The 17,643-nt window shown below is 40.7% G+C and overlaps 1 long non-coding RNA gene across 1 annotated transcript in view; it reads right to left on the bottom strand.

The window, feature by feature from the left end:
• The window catches only part of LOC306770245, an 80,024-nt gene extending 64,737 nt beyond the window's left edge, over window positions 1–15,287 (bottom strand). The window contains exon 1 of the long non-coding RNA XR_013771730.1: window positions 15,160–15,287. This is a non-coding gene — a long non-coding RNA (uncharacterized lncRNA). The remainder of the gene's footprint in view (window positions 1–15,159) is intronic.
• Between the last annotated feature and the right edge of the window lie 2,356 nt (window positions 15,288–17,643).

Genomic DNA, 17,643 nt, shown 5'->3' with positions numbered 1-17,643 from the left:
CTTCACCATAATGTGATTTCGAACATATCTTCTCGTCCTACATTCATTTTCAGTGTAAAACCCTTTCTTTCTTGATACATTGACAATGAATTCACAGCATCTTGGCTATATTGTGGTGTTTGTTGTATGTTCAAATCTTAATTTGTTCTCTTGCAGTGAATAAAGTCCAAATATCTCCTATTTTGGATGGTAGTATACAGAATTTTGCTGGGATCTAGATCTGACTTTGAAATCTTGTAAAAATTCTTTGGAACTTCTGTAATATTTGGCCAAGTACCCTGACTAATGTGAAGCTATATGCATATATACTGAAAATACGAAAAAGAATCCTTCAAATAATTCCTGGATCCAGGTGGTGATACAAATCCTTCCCAAAATAGAATGGAACCGAAAGTAGACAAAGACCCATTGTCAGAAAAAAATATGAAGTCCAGAAGTTTTTACAAAGACAGACAAACAGTTAAATGCCAGGCAAAAAATAACCTCCAACTACTCATTGGCTGAGATAAAGTAAATAACATCTTATATTACGTGCGATCTAACAAAGGTACACTCTTCTACAAAACCAACCCATCCATCCATCCATCCATCGTCTTAACCTTTTAGTCCAATTAAGGGTCGTGGGGAACCCCAGTGATTGAGCGAGAGGCAGGGTTCACACCAGGCAGAAAAACCAACCCAATAACTGTAGAATAATTCATTATTTCTACATACATCTGTTCTGTTGTTAAGCTTTCTGTACTTTTATCATAAGATAGTCAAATTAGGAAAATAAACAATAAACAATAGCATGTGAGAAGTGCAGCAGAGGTTTTAAATAAGGCTTTGCCCTCTAAATACGGGTATCCACATCTGGAGCTTCCTGACAAGTGATTCAAATCACTGACAGCTAAGAAGGAGCAAAAGCCCTGCTCACATGTCTCCTGCACAAAACACCAATTTAAACTCATAAATGAAAATGTCAGTAATATTGTTCTGAACACGCTGGGCCCCAGTAATCTGGTGTCTGCGGCTCCAGTGGATCATTTGAGAGTTCAGCGCTTTCCTCAAAGGAACTCCGGGGGATGAAAACCAGCAGTTAATAGTGATCTGAATTGGTTCTAATTTCTGACTCATTTCAGCTCCACGTCTTGGCCTCTGAAAGGAAACCCTGCCCTCATTCACACTGCTCTCTTTCTTTCTTAAGCGCTTTCAATGCAACATAATAATAATAAAAAAAATTTTAAAAAAAGATTTTCTTATTATCATTCACACACGCAGCGCATACCAGCCCATGTGAGCGTTAGATTGTCAACGCGGCAAGTAGCTTTTTCAGTGTACACTTTTCATTCACCGTTTCTATAGATCTTCATGCTGGCTTTTTTTTTTTTTTTTTTCAAACCATCAGCTCTCTGATAACAAACCCACATTTAATCCATTCCTCTTGATGGATGCTCCTAATCAGAATTCCCGCAGTTTTTTTTTTTTTAGGCACGTTCAGATCGGGTTACATGATCGATTAGAGCATCACTTTTCATCCAAACTTTAATTCCCCTGATATTATCTGTCTTTCCCAACAACTTCCCCTCTGAAATCGAAAAAAAAAAAAAAAAAAGAAAGGGGGGCAGTTTGTGAAGTACAATAACGCTTTCACCGTTTGCATGTGAAGCAGATGCTTTCATTTGAGATGAATGAGTCTCCATCTGGGGGTATCGCATTCAGCACGTTTGGTGCGATGGAGGCCTCGAATGCAGGAGGGTTTTGTTGAGCACTGAGTGACTGAGGGCAAAAAAAGTATCTCTACTAGTCGGAGATACATTTGTGCTCTTTCGTTCCCCCCTTTTTCCAATGCAAAGCAAAAACTTTCTTCTGTAAAACAGAGCAGAATCACATCATGTGATTTTGAGTCGACATACTGTGATGAAGGTTGCTGGAAGCTGTTAATCCCTTCACGCTCGCTGGCCCAAATATAGGCTGAATGAAAATTCTGCAGCTGTCCTTAGAATGGTATCCCTCCATACTTAGTTACCGTTTGAAAAAGCACAAGACCTCACAATTTAAACAAGATTTTAAAGGCACAGTGCAAGAAAAACAGGCAGTTTCTTACCTTCTCTGCATGAGCAGGCACATAGCAGGGAATCCATATGTGCCGCTCCTTAATTAAAAATGAGAAAGCAATAATGAAAATGCCTCAAAAGGGGTTGGTGTGACATCTCTTGCAGCCCTGTTCCCACTTAATACTACCTTTTTGGCATTTCTTTAACTGTGGTGTTTTAAACATTTTTTAATCTCACCTAAAATGCTCTGATTGGTCAGCATTTTTTTTTTTTTTTTTTTTTTAATCGCTTGGTGTGGGTGGTAATTCAGGTGGGACATCCTCAAGTTTTAAGTCACAGCTGCGAGTTCCCTCTGCAGTAAATTACAGGCCGCAATTGAGACACCTCTTATTTAAGCAGCATTGTTGCTATGCATCATGGGAAAAAAAACAAAACAACATGCTTTCATCCCTCTGCGAGTCCCGCCTGAATCAGGCTACAACTGCATTTTGATTCAGAAACCTTCCCCAGGCTTTGAAACAGAGCTGTTTTGTTTAAGAAGGCTGCAGCCAAGAAACATTTTCCCATTTGCGCCGAGCCGCTGTGAGCCACAGATGAAGACTGAAAGGACCTAGATTCCTCCGATTCCTAAATTTGGAGAGCAGCAGGTTGGCATAATGTGGCTAATTCATTCAGTCCAAAATGAAAATAGAAACTGACCAGAATTACCTCTTCTACCAGCCATTCAGACTGCTGTTTACATTCCTAAAACTTCTATTACCAAGTTTCATTTAATAATCGTCCAGAAAGAAATGTTTGACCCTTGAACTCTGACATTTTAACACCACAACTTAAGCTCAGTATAAAAACTTTTGGGTTTAAAATTTTGATTTATGGCCAAAAATGCTATTTTCTGAGGTCATAGTGAGCTTGACCTTCGGACCATCAAATTTAAATCAGTGCATCCTCCACTCCCAGTGAATGTTTGTGCCAAAATTGAAGAAATTCCCTCAGGGTATTCCTGATATACTATTCTCATGAATAAAAACTAAAAATGTATATGCAGTTAAATTGTGCAAAACAAAATCAAAACAAAACAAAAAAAAAGATAAACATGTTGTGCAGTAATGCATCATTGTTGTTTTGTTTGCAGAATCACATTTCTGCAGGACTGAAAAATACACATTTAACTTCAACTTATACAACACAACTCTGCCCGGATTTGTAGGACGACTTTGGAGCAGTCATTTTTAACTTTTCAGGAGTGCAACATTAATATTTGCATTGCACATGATTACATAAGAAGCAACGACGTGTCATCATTTTCCTCTCTCAAACTCACATGTACATCTTCATCCTCTGCTGCGCTGCTGCTTATCCTTTGCTGCAAACGGAGCAGACGGCAGTAAAGGCTGTTGTGACATTTATTTGCTCAAATTTCCTCAGAGCACGCCCACGTTTTCATCTCATCATTAATGCAAAAGAATCACGTCTTGCTTCTCTGTTTTTATGGTGGAGATGGGCAGAGCCAAGTTGCAAGATTTTTCTTTTTAAGAGTTGCAAGAATGGAGAATGGGTGGGAAAAGTTGCTAAATGTAGCAACAAATACGCTTAACTGGGAAAAGTAGCTGGAGTCCAGTAGCCGTTTAGTAGATGGAAATGAAAACATGGTTTTTAAAAATTAAATAAATAAAATAAACTGATGGGTGAATCCAAATCCAGGCTTGTTTGTTGTTGGTATTTAGATTATATGTGTAGTAACAGACAGATTATTGGCTGAATGGTCTGGCTGTACGGATCCCCATCTGCGATTGGCTGGATGGTCTGCTGTTCGACCAATCCCTGTGGCTCCTCAGCTCTTTAACTGCACTGCTGACATCCATTCGGTGCAGCTGAGGCAGTTTTCAGCAGCTTGCCATCTGAGGAGTTTGGCTTTTACTGATCATATCATATGATACATGGGCTGCAAATGCTTGTGTGAATCATTAGTTTGGATTCAGCCATTTGTACCAAGACTAAGTGGTAGAGCTTTTTATTTATGTATTCATTTTTACCAGATTCCTGGACTGTTGAGTCATCAACTGGACAATCTCCAAGCTTAGGATATCTATTTTTTTGTGATGTTTAACCCTTAAATTCCCAACCTTTTTTTTTTTTTTTGTTTTATTATTGGTTTTCTTTTTCCTGGTTCACACAACCTCAGCTGAAACAAAATGCTGATATAAAAAATAAAACTTAAAACAGCTGTATAAATGCATTTATATGATTAATCTTTCAAAACATCAATAGAAAGATACTTGTGAAGCAGAAATTATATAAAATGAAGAGATGGGGAAATCAGCTCTTTTCAAAGACTCAGCACTCTTGGGGTGCATTCACATCAGGACAGTCCGCTAGACTTGGTCCGATTAGGGACTCGGCTCAGTTGTAGGGAGGGTGTATCCATGTGGAGCGAGATTGGGGTTTTTTTTATTTTGTCTTATGCAAGTATACTTCGTTTGGGGAGCTGTGAATGTGCCAAATGATTTCTGATTCGGACCAAAGAAGCGGGCTCGGTCTGCCTACAAACGCAGGTCTCAGCTTGTTTCAAGCGGACCAAATACAGGAAGCGGACTACAAAAAAAAGGTCACTTCCTGCATTTGACGTAGCATTGCATTGTGGGTAAATACATCGTGTTAAGAGTCTTCTGCCTTGTCTGTTTTTCATACTGCGGTCATTGTTGCAGTGTATTTCTGCAGTATATTGGCATAAGACACAATAAAAATCCAAAATAGTGATAGTTTCTTGCTCTATGTTTAATCCACGAAGAACTTTTCTTCTTCATGCAGGTCTTGTCCTCTCATTTGATAAATTCTACTGCAGTGCCACCTTTGGTGGGAATAGGGATATATTATAGTAAATGTCTGGCTCGTTTGACCAAAGTGCAGCGTGAATGCGATTTCGGTCTGAATGGATACACCCCCCTGCAACTCAGCTGAGTCGCCAATCGAACCGAGTCTAGCGGACTATCCTGAAGTGAATGCACCCTAAAGCACATCTGTAATTGGTTGGCCTCAGCTTTAGGTATACATTTTTTTGTGAACCTCTGCTGATTCTACTTTCAGGTTGTTTTTTCTTCTTTGTGCTTTTCACAAATGAATACACAACACTTCCTTAATCAGCTGATCCTGTTCTTAACGTTACTACTCAGTTTCCTCTTAGCTCAGCTGAGATCATTACATACATGAATAAATAAGAAGATAAACCAAAAGGTCAAATAAAAACCTTCCACTAACTGGCAACAAATGAATAAACAAGTTCATTTTGAGGTGGTTTTTAGATTAATATCTGATGAAAATGTCCTCCTCCTACTTTCAGAACTTGACCACAAGTTCCGCCCTAACACACACACACACACACACACACACACACACACACACACACACACACACATGCATACACAGTGATATTTAAAAGGACATCCGGGATCTTCTCTTCGTTTTGGGATTCAAGTGGAACATCTTTGCATCCCTTTATGCAACCACCCAGCCACTCTCTGAAATACTCTTTAGTATCCATCTCTGCTGCATTTGTGGTGTAGTGGAAAAGCTACATCTGTGTTCATCATGAAGTATGCACTGGCCAACAAAGTACCCCCCCATACACACACACACACACACACACACACACACACACACACACACACACACACACACACACACACACACACACACACACACACACAGGCATACAAACTCTTTGGAAGAGAAGCAGCTGTAATGCGGTGAATTCAGGCTTCATGCTCTGTACATCACAAACGACACTATATTTATGGGGGTTTTGTGGGGTTTGTATTTAACCCCATTTCACTCAGTGTTGAAAAAACCAACTGGAAGTCTTGGTTGTGCAGTTCGCTACAGATCCCTCTTTGAATATGCTAATGAGAAGAGTGCAGAAGAGTGAGGTACGTTCAGGAACGTTGAAAAGAAGGCTGAAAATGATAGTTTGGTCTGTGTCACTGAGGAGCCTTTTATTGTAAAGGTGTCAACTTGTTACGTATGCAGTTCTTGATATACCCACTTCTGAGCCCACCCGCCCCCTCCCAACAAAAAAAAAAAAAAACAGATTCAAAGCTCATTTAAGTCCCACTTCCACTGTGCAGGACACTTTGGTTCAGTACATTTTAATCTGTCTTGCATTTCCAAAGCCGACTGTACCCATACCGGTAAGCAGTGTATCGACTGGATAGCGATAGCTGTGATATCTACGGGATAGTGTGATGTCACAATGGCATGAAGCCTGCCTTGAAATATAAGTGAAAAAGAAGGCGACACAAAAACAGAGGACATCCAGCAGTTTTAGCCAATTCGCACGGGAAGTGACGATGCTTTTGATCGATCAACAGATTTCAGTGCGTCAACTCCATCCTATTGGTTTGCATTGGATAGACTGGTACTACAGTGGAAGGGTTCAAAAAAGCAGAATGGTTCAAGATGGGTTATTCTGGCACGTCCCAGTTTTTCACTTGTAAAAATTAAAAAAAAAATGCATCATGACGTTTCCCATAACAACCCAGATCTACTGATGGAAACAGGGCTTGATGCCCCATTGGGCTCCATCATCTACTAGAAACTCACTTTTTCGATCATAATCTCCTTTAACTTTGCCATTTTTTGCCATCATCTGAAAAAGATGTTGCCATTCTGGTGGATGCGTTGGCTAATAACCGTGCCAAAAAAATGCATGACAGTATAAAAACGATGGCATTTGAAATGCATATACCCATCCAAGTACATAAAGGAGCACAAATGGGCTTTTAAAGTCACTTTTTGGCATACAGAAAAACTGTGTTTCTCCAGCTTCCATGTTCCCCTTTAGCTGAAAAGAAACAGCTGTATTTTTATGTCACATTTCCTGTGAAGCCTTTTTTTTAATCTGTCAAAATGTGATCCATCCATTCATTTTTGAAATTCTGAAGCAGACCAATTTAACCAGATTCTTAGGTGCAGGCCGCCAACAGGAAGTCATCCATCTTGGCATAGGATGGACGTTTTTTTTTTGTCATACCGACACATAAATGACATCACGAGGGGAAAAAAAAAAAGTGAAAATAACTGAAAGAAACATGTGCAGCAAAAGCATTATATGGTTTCCCAGTAGCCCAACAGAGTATGCGGGAAGCTCATTTGATTTTCCTGCCACACTGCGAGCCTGTTCATTAGTGGCTGCAGCTGAGGTTTTCACTTCGTTTCAGCAGTTTGAGGCGGCTCAGCGGAGGATTTGCTGTCAAGCAGCACAGACAAAGAGAAGATAACGGGCCGATGCAGATTCCGAGAGACACCCTCTCGCCTGCAAAGTTGCCGGTTTGGAGCGCGGATCAGCTGGGAAGTTCCGGGGGAAAGATCTGAGGATACTGGAAAACATCTCCAGCTACATTAAAAATGCAGAGCTCAAGTTCTCTTACGCAAGGCGGCTTCTTCTCCTGGTGGAGCTCATCGCGAAGCAGGGCCTGTGGTGTTTGCGGGGCGGCCCCCAGGTGTGAACACGAGGAAACATATGAATATCAATGAGGACGCTGATGAAAAAAAGGTGGGGGGACCGTGCTCAGTGAGCTTTTTCTGGGTAAATGAGGGTTTGAAATAAGGTTTAAATTAACGATCCAGACAAGAAAGGAGTGGGGGGGGGGGTGTCTCTAACAATTCAAAGTACGAGTGGGGAAGCTAATCTAAGATGCTTCCCCCCCGTTTTTTGTTAGCCCATCAGTGTTGCTGGTCACTCATGTGTTTAGTAATTGAGAAACGCACACACTGCTGGCTTTAATGAGAAAATAAGCAGTCTTTTCTATCTTCATGAATAAAAATGACTTCTTGGAGATTTAAGAAAAAAAAAATTCAATAATATAAGAAGTGGTAACAAACGCAGCATCTGTTTTTAAAGTGGTTCGCACTAAAAATTAAATAGCCGAGAAGAAAAAAAAAAAAAGTGACACCTACTTTCACCAGATGATTGATGGCATAAAGCAGAAACTAATTTGGCTACTTTTTTTGAAAGGGTGTTGAGTAAAGTATCTCAGATTGACAGACTTTCAGCAGATTCTGCATATGTTAAAGACGTTTTTTTTTTTTCCTTCAATAGCAAACTTGCATTATTTTAGATAAGATCTGCTCCTTTATCTTTCAGCTGAGTCCTCTGAAGTTTGATAGAGGATGCAGCATCACAACAGCAACTCATAAATGTATAAATCGCGTTTTCATTGCGGCCATCCTGCCTCTGTAAAACTTCAGAGCCAGATAATGATTTCTGGCACGCTTCCCACTTCTAGGTTACGACCAGACACAGTCCATCAAGATCAGATTTGTGTGTTAACATTGGAAGAAACAGGAAACACTTAAAAGATGCATCATCACACAGAGACGCAAAGCAGACAAGGGACTTTTTGCACCAGAGAAAATGTGAAAAATGAACACAGATGAATAAACCCATTCTCAGACAAGCCCAACAAGAACTGACCATGTGTCCAAAACTACATCTGATTCTTTATCCTGATGTCACCCCCCATGTTCAGATGCTGTTAATGAAGCTGTGGGCGGCTCTGGACTCCAGATCAATGTTAAACTGATTGGCCCGGAGGGGGGAAAACTGCAGTAAAAGCCATTTAAAAAAAAAAAGAAAAAAAAAAGAAAAACAAGGCAACACTCTTGTCACTGATTGGCCTGGACAGACACTTGATCATGTGCAGGATGACATGTTTACTTCTTGGCTTGTTTTCCTGTCGTACAGCTCCCTGCAGGGCTGGACGCAGACCAGCTTTCTTTACCACTCTTCCTGCAGACGGAAAGAAGTGAAGCCCGTTTTATTTTCATGTTACATTAATATTAATTACTTTACAGAGCTCACAGCTGACAAGCACACACCCACTACTGAGCTTGTCTCATCTCAACCGGAAAAATATCTCATTTGCATTTCTCTTTTTGTCATTATATTGAAGTTGGCTTTTATCCCTTCCTAGGCTATATTTTTGGGGGAACATGACATTGGGATGTTAAGTAAATAAAAAAGGAATAAGTCATTTACTTTGCTTGTTAGTTTCACCTGTGTGAGTATTAAGTTTTTTGGGGTGTTTTTGCCAAAAATCTGAGTTGTGCTTGCATAAAAGGATGTCCAACGGTTATTTTTAGCACCTTGGACAAGTTACTAAAGCAGGACTTTTGCCGGAGGACTCTCGTGTTGTATTATCATCAAATATCACCCGTTATTATGATGGAGGTCAATCATTCTTGCCAGGTAACGAACTATAAAGCCAGCCGCATCAGATCAGATTGATCCTGAGCGATAGATGTGCCTTCATTCATCTTAATCAGGTGAAACAGCTTAGTAGTCCTCGGATTTGAATTTAAAAAAAAAACACCTATTTTCAATTACACAGGTATCTGAGACGTCTCTACTCAGCTCCAAAGTGACTGCAAAAAAGGAGAAAAGTACCTTTGAGCTGCTTGTGCAGGCTGTTAAACGAAAAAAGATCACTTCAAAGTTGTCTTGTAAATGAAAAGGGGATTGCAGAGGATTATTAAAGATACATATCAAGCTCTTTGAGTGAAGCGGGCAGATAAATCAATAATGAAACTGTCTTTGAGCTGAATCACTCAGCATGGCTCAGTTCGAGTCTGCTGAATCACTGACCACAACTCTCTACTACTGATCCATTCAAGTATGCAGATTGAAGGCTCGGCTCGTTGACTCATTCCCAGTTTGGAAAAATTATCAAGCAATCTGAGCTTCTCAAGGCAGAAGGAAGAGTGTCGTCTTCTTGTGCCAGATTAATTCTGAATGGTTACAGGTTGCTCTGAGTTGACACACTTTGAGTTTAGAAAAGAACATTTCAGCCTATCGGGATGTTAGCAGGTCAATTTGGTAACCTCGCAAGTGAACCTTCCAACAATAGTAAGGTGAATCAACGCATATTTACAATGTTTCTATCACTCTGGTTGGGGAGATGCGTCATTCACAACTGACTAGTCAGGGTGAATGGACCAAAGTTGGAGCTGACGCTTTATTACTGCTACAGAAAAAGCAGATTAGGAATTATTTAAATATTTAATTATTGGTCACAACTTTCTCAAACACCCAAAATACACTCACCAGCTTCTTTACTGGGTAACACAATGGGTTAATCAGTCAATCGCATTGCAGCAATAAAATACATTTAGTATTTTATTACATTTATGGAGACAGGGTCAAGATGACTTGAAGTGCAAACTGGGCATAAGAATAAGGACAAAAGAAGATTTCATGATATATTATTGATGTCAATAATCAGATGAGAATGGGGAGACTTGATGGAGATGATAAAAAGGAACAGTAACTCAAATCACCACTGGTTCCAACCAAGGTATCCAGAATACCATCTCTAGACACATGTCCAACCTTGAGGTAGATGGGCTACAGCAACAGAGGACCACACCGGGTGCCACTCCTGAATCTGAGACAGACTCACCAAAACTGGACAAAAGAAGATTAAAACAATATTAGCTGATCTGATGAGTCTCCAGCCAGATGGTTGGGTCAGAACTGCCTTGTATCAATGGTTCAGGCTGCTGGTGGTAAAATATTGTTGAAGGGTATTTCCTTGTCACACTTTGGGCTCCTTTGTACCAACTGAACATGATTTAACCAACACAGCCTATTTGAGTATTGTTGCTGACCATGTCCACTCCTTCATAACCGCAGTGTAGCATCTTCTGATGTGACCATGTCACAAACCTCAGATCGGAACATGACAACGAGTTCATTGCTTTCCCATGGTCTCCACAGTTGCCACACTTCAATTCAGCTAAGAACTTTTGGGATTTGGTGGGACTGTAGATTCTCATTATGGATGCAGCCAACAAATCTGCAGCAAGTGTGTGATGCTATAATGTCAACATGGAGCAAAGTCTCAGATGTATGTTTCTAACACTGTTGAGTTAATGTCATGAGAAATTAAGGCACTTTTGAAATACAGAAAAAAGGAGATCCAACGAACCCACTTGGAGTAAAGTGTACTTAATGAGACTGGCAGGTGGGTGTATATGACAAAGATTCCTGTCAGGAAGTGGGATGTATGTACCACAAAAGAACTATCGCTTACTGAAGAAGTGTTGACAGCAGAAAAATGAGCAAGCACAAGGCCAACGACATGAAAGAACAGATGTATAAACCAGCAAAATGGTTGTGGTTGCTACAGTAACGCAAGCTAATGTCATTCATTTTACACGATGCAAATAGCCAGGTTGTGTGTGCTTCATTCACCAGGGAACAGATGACAACAGGTTGTAGTATGGGAGGAAAACAAGCTAGTGGAAGTCACACTGCTTATTTCCTGGTATCCATGCTTATGGACCACCTACTTGAACAATGTTGCAGACTAAATATACCCCCCTCATGTCAACAGTGTTCCCTGATGTCAGTGGCTTTCTTGAGTCGGTATAATGTGGTGAACACTGGCAACACAGCTGAGACTGTTTAGAAATGTTATGAGAATCCTGACAAAGAGATCAAGATTTTGTCTGGATGAGGTCAGAGAGGTTCATGCAAAACTTTTAGAAAGTTAGCATGGAAAACTTGCAAGGCAGAATTTTTCTTAAAGAAATCCAATGCCATATTTGTTTCAGTATGGTGACTAAAAACAAATCCTTAATAGAGATATCCAAATTAATTTCAAGGAAACAGGAATAATTTTGCTGAATGCCACAAAAAAAAAGCTTAATTTCTTGTTTGGAACGATATCAGGTGAAATGGGGCTCCCTGGTGTTCATGTTGACACAAATTTCCCCCTAAAAAAAGCCCTCCCAGCCGACGTGGAACGTGGGTTCGGTCCAACAGCAGCAGCGCAGGTCCAATACTGCCAGCATGTGTGTGTGTGTGTGTGTGTGTGTGTGTGTGTGTGTGTGTGTGTGTGTGTGTGTGTGTGTGTCGAGTTTCCCCATGAAGAGCTCCAGCCGAGAGACAGGGTGGACGCTATGACATACACACTCGCACACAGCATTTCTGGCCAACCCATGCTCTCCAGTGACTCACCACACACACACACACACACACACACACACAAATACACACAAAATCACCCGCACTTCACTCGCACACAACCGGACGTGCTCGTACTCTCCTTCCCAAACACACACCTACACACACGCAGCCTCCCACTATTTCATAAAGCACCAATAGCAACACAAGTGCATGTGTGTGTTTTGAGTGTATGAGTGAAATAAAAGCAACAAGGAGTGGCAGCAAAAATTAAAAAAAAAAAGCTGAGGTGTGTGCGTGTGTGTGTGTATGATGCAGCTGTTATCCATGCTTTCTGCATGTGTGTGTATGTGGGAAATAAATAGCAATTTGACAGAGCAACAAAGGGTGTGTGTGATGCTAGTTGTCGGATGGTGTATGTGTGAGTGTGTGAGGCTCTTATGGCTGTCATGAGCCCTCGTGACTGAATGCCGTTGAGGGTAACGCACACCCAGAACGCAGTACTCTTCCTTTCGTGACAATTAATATAGGACACGCGAGTCCAGCTGCAGTTTTGTCCACAATTTCTGCAAGCTGTAAGAACGTGTGCGTGTGTAAGGAAGTGTATATTGGGGTGACAGGTCAGGCAGCGATAGCAAATCACAGCTGTGCTTCCTTGGAATTGGCAAAACGTGTGTAAAAGACACAGCAGCATGTCAGAGCAGGAAGAGGAAAAGAGTGTGCGTGATGCGAGAGTAGTAGTGAGGAAAGGAAAAGGCACGAGAGCTCCACGCTGTGTGTGTGTGTGTGTGTGTGTGTGTGTGTGTGTGTGTGTGTGTGTGTGTGTGTGTGTGTCTTGGCGTTTGTGACAAATAAATAGCAGCCAGAGAGCAAGTGAGCGCGCTCTGATTTGGAGACTGGCAGCATGACTGACTGATCCCTGCATCCATATCATAGGATTAAAAAGCTTGACACGGCACAGATACAATGGCATCAAAATATGAGACAAAAAGTCGGTCAATGGGAAAGGAAATGTGATTATGAACCAGAACAGGCAAGAGGAAGATAATATTTAAAAATAAAAAAATAAAAAGACACGGTTTGAACACGTGCCATACAGTAGGGTGGCTGTTGGGAGGTGAATGCTAACGCTGTCACCGGGCAGTATAGAGAAAGGAGGAGGAGGAGCTCCTGCCAAATATGAGCCTCTCCAATGATTTCCAAGAGCCAAGACACACTTCAGTCACACTGTCAGGGATGTGGTGGAGGGTGAAACCTGCCCAAATTCAGTTTACACACCTGTTCGTCTATGCCTGAAAGAAAAATAATTCCCTTCTCCTGTACGTCCTTCAGTGTAGAATCTGCCTGCAGCAGGTCACAACGAGGACCACGTGAACCAAAGAAAATAAATATAATTTAATTGATAACATTTGTCTGACTGGTCACAATGGCATTCCCACTCGCAACCGCATCTCTGCATATGGCCTGAACCAGCCTGCCAGCTAGCTGCACCTAATTATTCATGATTTTATGTAACAAGATTTTGGGTAGGAAATTAGGTCAGAGAACATACAGCGCACAGAGTGGGTGAAGTTTGACTATAGACAGAATCAGGAGAAAGGGGGTTGCCATGTAAAAAAAAAAAAAAAAAAAAAAACCACAGTTCCATATGCACTTTCTAGGTCAACAAACCAGCTATAAATAAGTTTGTTCAACAGTCAATTCCCTCACAGAAACACCTGAAAACCAGACTTTTCAGGCTACAGACATTAAAACGAGGTTAAACACAAGACAAACTGCTTCTCTCTCTCTACATGGACCAGTTTCAGATGTGCTGCTTTTCTCCAAATCTCCTTTAAAAGCAATCAAATATAACAGCAGCCTGCTTCAATGTAAAACCAGTAGGAACCCAGTCTGCCATTAACTGGCACCAGCTCAGCGTCTGCTTACACAAACAGGCAACAAGCCTTCTGGACCAAACCAGCGTTCGTATTTTCACTCACACAAAAACATAACCCAACAAACCTATTTTACTTATTTGTGTAGACATATAGTCAAAAATTACATTAATCCAAAAATTAAAGCGTTCTTTTGTTTGTAAAGCTTAATATCAAACTAATCTGCTGTACGTAAGAACTGCGACTATCGCAGCTTATATACAAGCGGATATAAAAAAATTTTTAAAAGAAAATAGTCAGAAAAGCGTTTCTAACATTAGAAAACGAGTAAAAAGAAAAAGCGAGTGAGTACAGTAGGAGTCTGCTTTGGTTGAACACAGTTTAAAAACAGTCCACCGTACGCAGCAAGTCTGTTTCTATACAGCCCGCTGACGGCGGCTTCACCTCAGATGACCCAGGCAGCCAGACTGGCTGTCTGCTAGCTAGCCCCGTTTGAACCTACTTACAGCGGCAACAACAACACTTGAACCGACGCCGCAACCCGAACAGCCACTGGCTCCACCGTCACTCCATAAAAAAAACATAAAAAAAGAGAGAGAAAACTGCATTTTGTTTTTCTCTCTACTTGACTCGGCAGACTAACGCTGACTCGGGAGTGGAAGAGGTGAAGAGGGAACCAGCCAAAACAAATGCATTTCCCGACATGAAAGGATAACATCCAGAAACGGACAGCCACGTTTTGTGCTGCGGAGTGCGGCGGGAGGGGGGTGGAAAGGCTAAAGCTAAAGCACTTAGCTTCCCGGGGTTGCCCGTCATTAGCGGGGGCTAACTGGCTAACGGTTAGCCTCCGCTGGCTAATAAATTTATTATGGGCACTTTCACCGGGGTTGGAGGAGGGTAGGGAAAGGAGGGGGACGGCAAAAGTTGGCTACCAAAAAAAAAAAAGAAAAAAAACAAACATCGCAAACCGGATGACATTCACTTGTCTGATAACTATTCTGAAACATAACCGAGGACTATGCAGTCACACAGCAAGTAAAGTTACCTGACAACCAGGTATCTAAGTGTGGATGTTCGCTGGGTGATTCCCACTCTGTGATGGAGGGGGACGGTCGCTAGCAGCAGCCGCAGCAGCCTGGGCAGAGAGACCCAGCCAGCCAGGCGGCTAGTCTGCCTGCAAAACAAGCCGCTTTAATAACTTCACTTTTGCGGTCACTTTGGTTAGGATTTCTCTCCAGGAGTTGAAAAAAAAAAAAAAGAAAAGAAGTTTTTCTTGCGTCCTTACCTGTGTGTAGTGTGGGGTTGCGAGGTTGCGACAGGCTGGAAGTTGATTATTCCCAGATATCCAAAGTGGTGCGGTGCGGGGCGCATATAGCTAGCGCTGGGTACAGTAAAGATTGTAGCATAGCTAACCTAAAGACAACAGTAGAGAGGAGAAAAAAAAAACACCTCCTCGTTGCTCATAGGGGGGATCGACGACAAAAACCACATGATCTTTTACGTCAGCATATATTTGCATAGAATGCCAAAATTTATGTTTCGCGTTCAGGTGACGTGAAAATGTACAGAAAAGTTTGGAATACAGCTTTGCCGGACGCTGTCGCGGCTGCTCGGGTTGCGGTGGAGAGACGCAGACATGTGGAAGCCATGCACCTCTGTTTCCCCTCCTCAAGCAGCCCCGATCTGCACCACTTTGCTGTTTCATGACTTACAGCATGGATGGCTGCGATCAGCACTGGAAGCTTCCTATATATATATATATATATATATATATATATATATATATATATATATATATATATATATATATATATATATATATATATATATATATATATATATATATAAAAATGTGTCTGTAGTGCTCTGCGCTGACTTTATAATGAATTCATTCAACAAAATGCCACTTGTATCCTATATTGCGACATCGACCCACCTTTTCATCATCCTCAATGGGCTACTGCTCAGATGCGATGTATAGCAACCACTTATTTAGTTGTTTATTTTGCTAAAACAGATCTCTTCAGAAAAGAAAGACCGCTGCACTTAAAAGCAGATTTTTGCAAGCTGAAGACTTACTCTGAAAAGTGTAAAGAAAACATGTCATGCAACACGATTAGAAGAAAAGAAGGAATGAAAGAAATGGAAGGAAATGCCAGCGCTGAAATGTTCTTGTAACACCTGTTTGATCCTGTGGCTGACCTCGCAAACAGCATCCTGCTCTGGTGCAGCAGCAGCAGTATCTTCAGCCCGTTAAGCAGCTGGTAATAAATGAGCATCTAAAGAAATCTGGACTCATTTTTATTTTAACGGGAAGTGATGAGGGAGTGGTAGTAAAGTTTCCCCCCCGTTCGTCAGACTGTTGTTTGCATTTCATCAGCCTCATGCATTTTTGATAAATGGGCTTGTTGTTGCGGATCAGATGCAATAAATGTATAAACGTCTCTTTCGCGCCGCTGTGAAAACGTGACCAAGGGCGACACCAAAAGGCAGATTGAGGTATTACACTCTGGTTATACTAAAGATCTTCACGTTCATGTTCAATTTTTCAAGTATAATCAAGAATGGTGTTTTTTATTTGAGCTTGTTTATTGTTTTTCACATTAGTAATAAAGATTTAACCTAAATTATGAAAGAAACTGCACATTTGCTCTATAATCAGAGGAAATAAGCCATTGTCATTTAAAGTAACTTTTTAATTGATCACTACTCTTTTACCTTCACCAGTTCACTTTTTACATTTGAAAAGATAACCTTTTGTGGGGTTATAATCTTTTAAATATTGTTTTATGTCTTATATTTAATTAAAATAAATGTTCTTCATAGCAAGATGATTCCTTGTCAGTGACTAGAATAAATATCCAAAGCAGGTTTCTTTGTTTTGCCGCATTTTATTGCCTTTTCTTTTGTTTTTTTCTTTACAAATTAAAGTTACTGTTTTAATGACATACTTGTCATTCATATTTCTTTTGCAGAAACATTTCTACATCATTGCTTCTGTTTGCATTTGTTGCTTCTTATCAATTTGTCAATATTCTGTAAAGCATTCTGAATTTCTGTGTGTGTAAAAGATCGACTGAGTATGAACTAGTTTCATTGATTGCATTTAATGTGTTGCTTTAAATGAATGTTTAGGAGTTCAAAGTAAAATTCACCAAGAAAAAAAAGCCTGTTAGAACATTGCTTGTTTCAAAACCTCAAATCTTTTCAGGGCAAGTCTGTGGAAATAACACAAGGCCTTCAGAGCAGGATCGATGCTACAGTCTGAGCCATTTCTTTCTGCTGAAGAGTTTTAGCAATTGGAAGCTCATGCCAGTGTCTCCAGAATACACAATCAGGTAATGTTGCCAGGCAAAAGTGCCAGCTCTAACCAATAAGCACAGTTTTTGCCAACATTGCTTAGCAACAAAAGTTAAAAACTGAGCCACTCAAGGCTTAAAGTAGTCTTTAAAATAGTAATCAAGAACCACAGATCTGTTTGGGCAGATAAAGAGCTTTGGGAGGAACAAACTGCCCTGCAGGACGGCTGAGACCTGGGAAGGAAAAGTTTGTTTGCTTTTGTGATTAAAAGGATTCTTGAATTAGATGTTGATTTAACATCACCTAATGATGGTTAAACTTCTTTTCTTCACCACTAAGATTAGAAACTAATTGAAAAAAAATTAGGCTCCAAGGCGAACAAACCGAAATCTTCAACATTGTTATAGGTTTTTTTGTCTTTTGTAGATGTTTTGTGTCTCATAGTTTGTAGATTTTTTTTCCTTATTGT

Source organism: Telmatherina bonti (genome assembly GCF_933228915.1).
Source record: "Telmatherina bonti genome assembly, chromosome: 19".
Lineage (NCBI taxonomy): Eukaryota > Metazoa > Chordata > Actinopteri > Atheriniformes > Telmatherinidae > Telmatherina > Telmatherina bonti.
The sequence above is the reverse complement of the archived record's forward strand: the minus strand, read 5'-3'. Positions and strand labels throughout refer to the sequence as shown.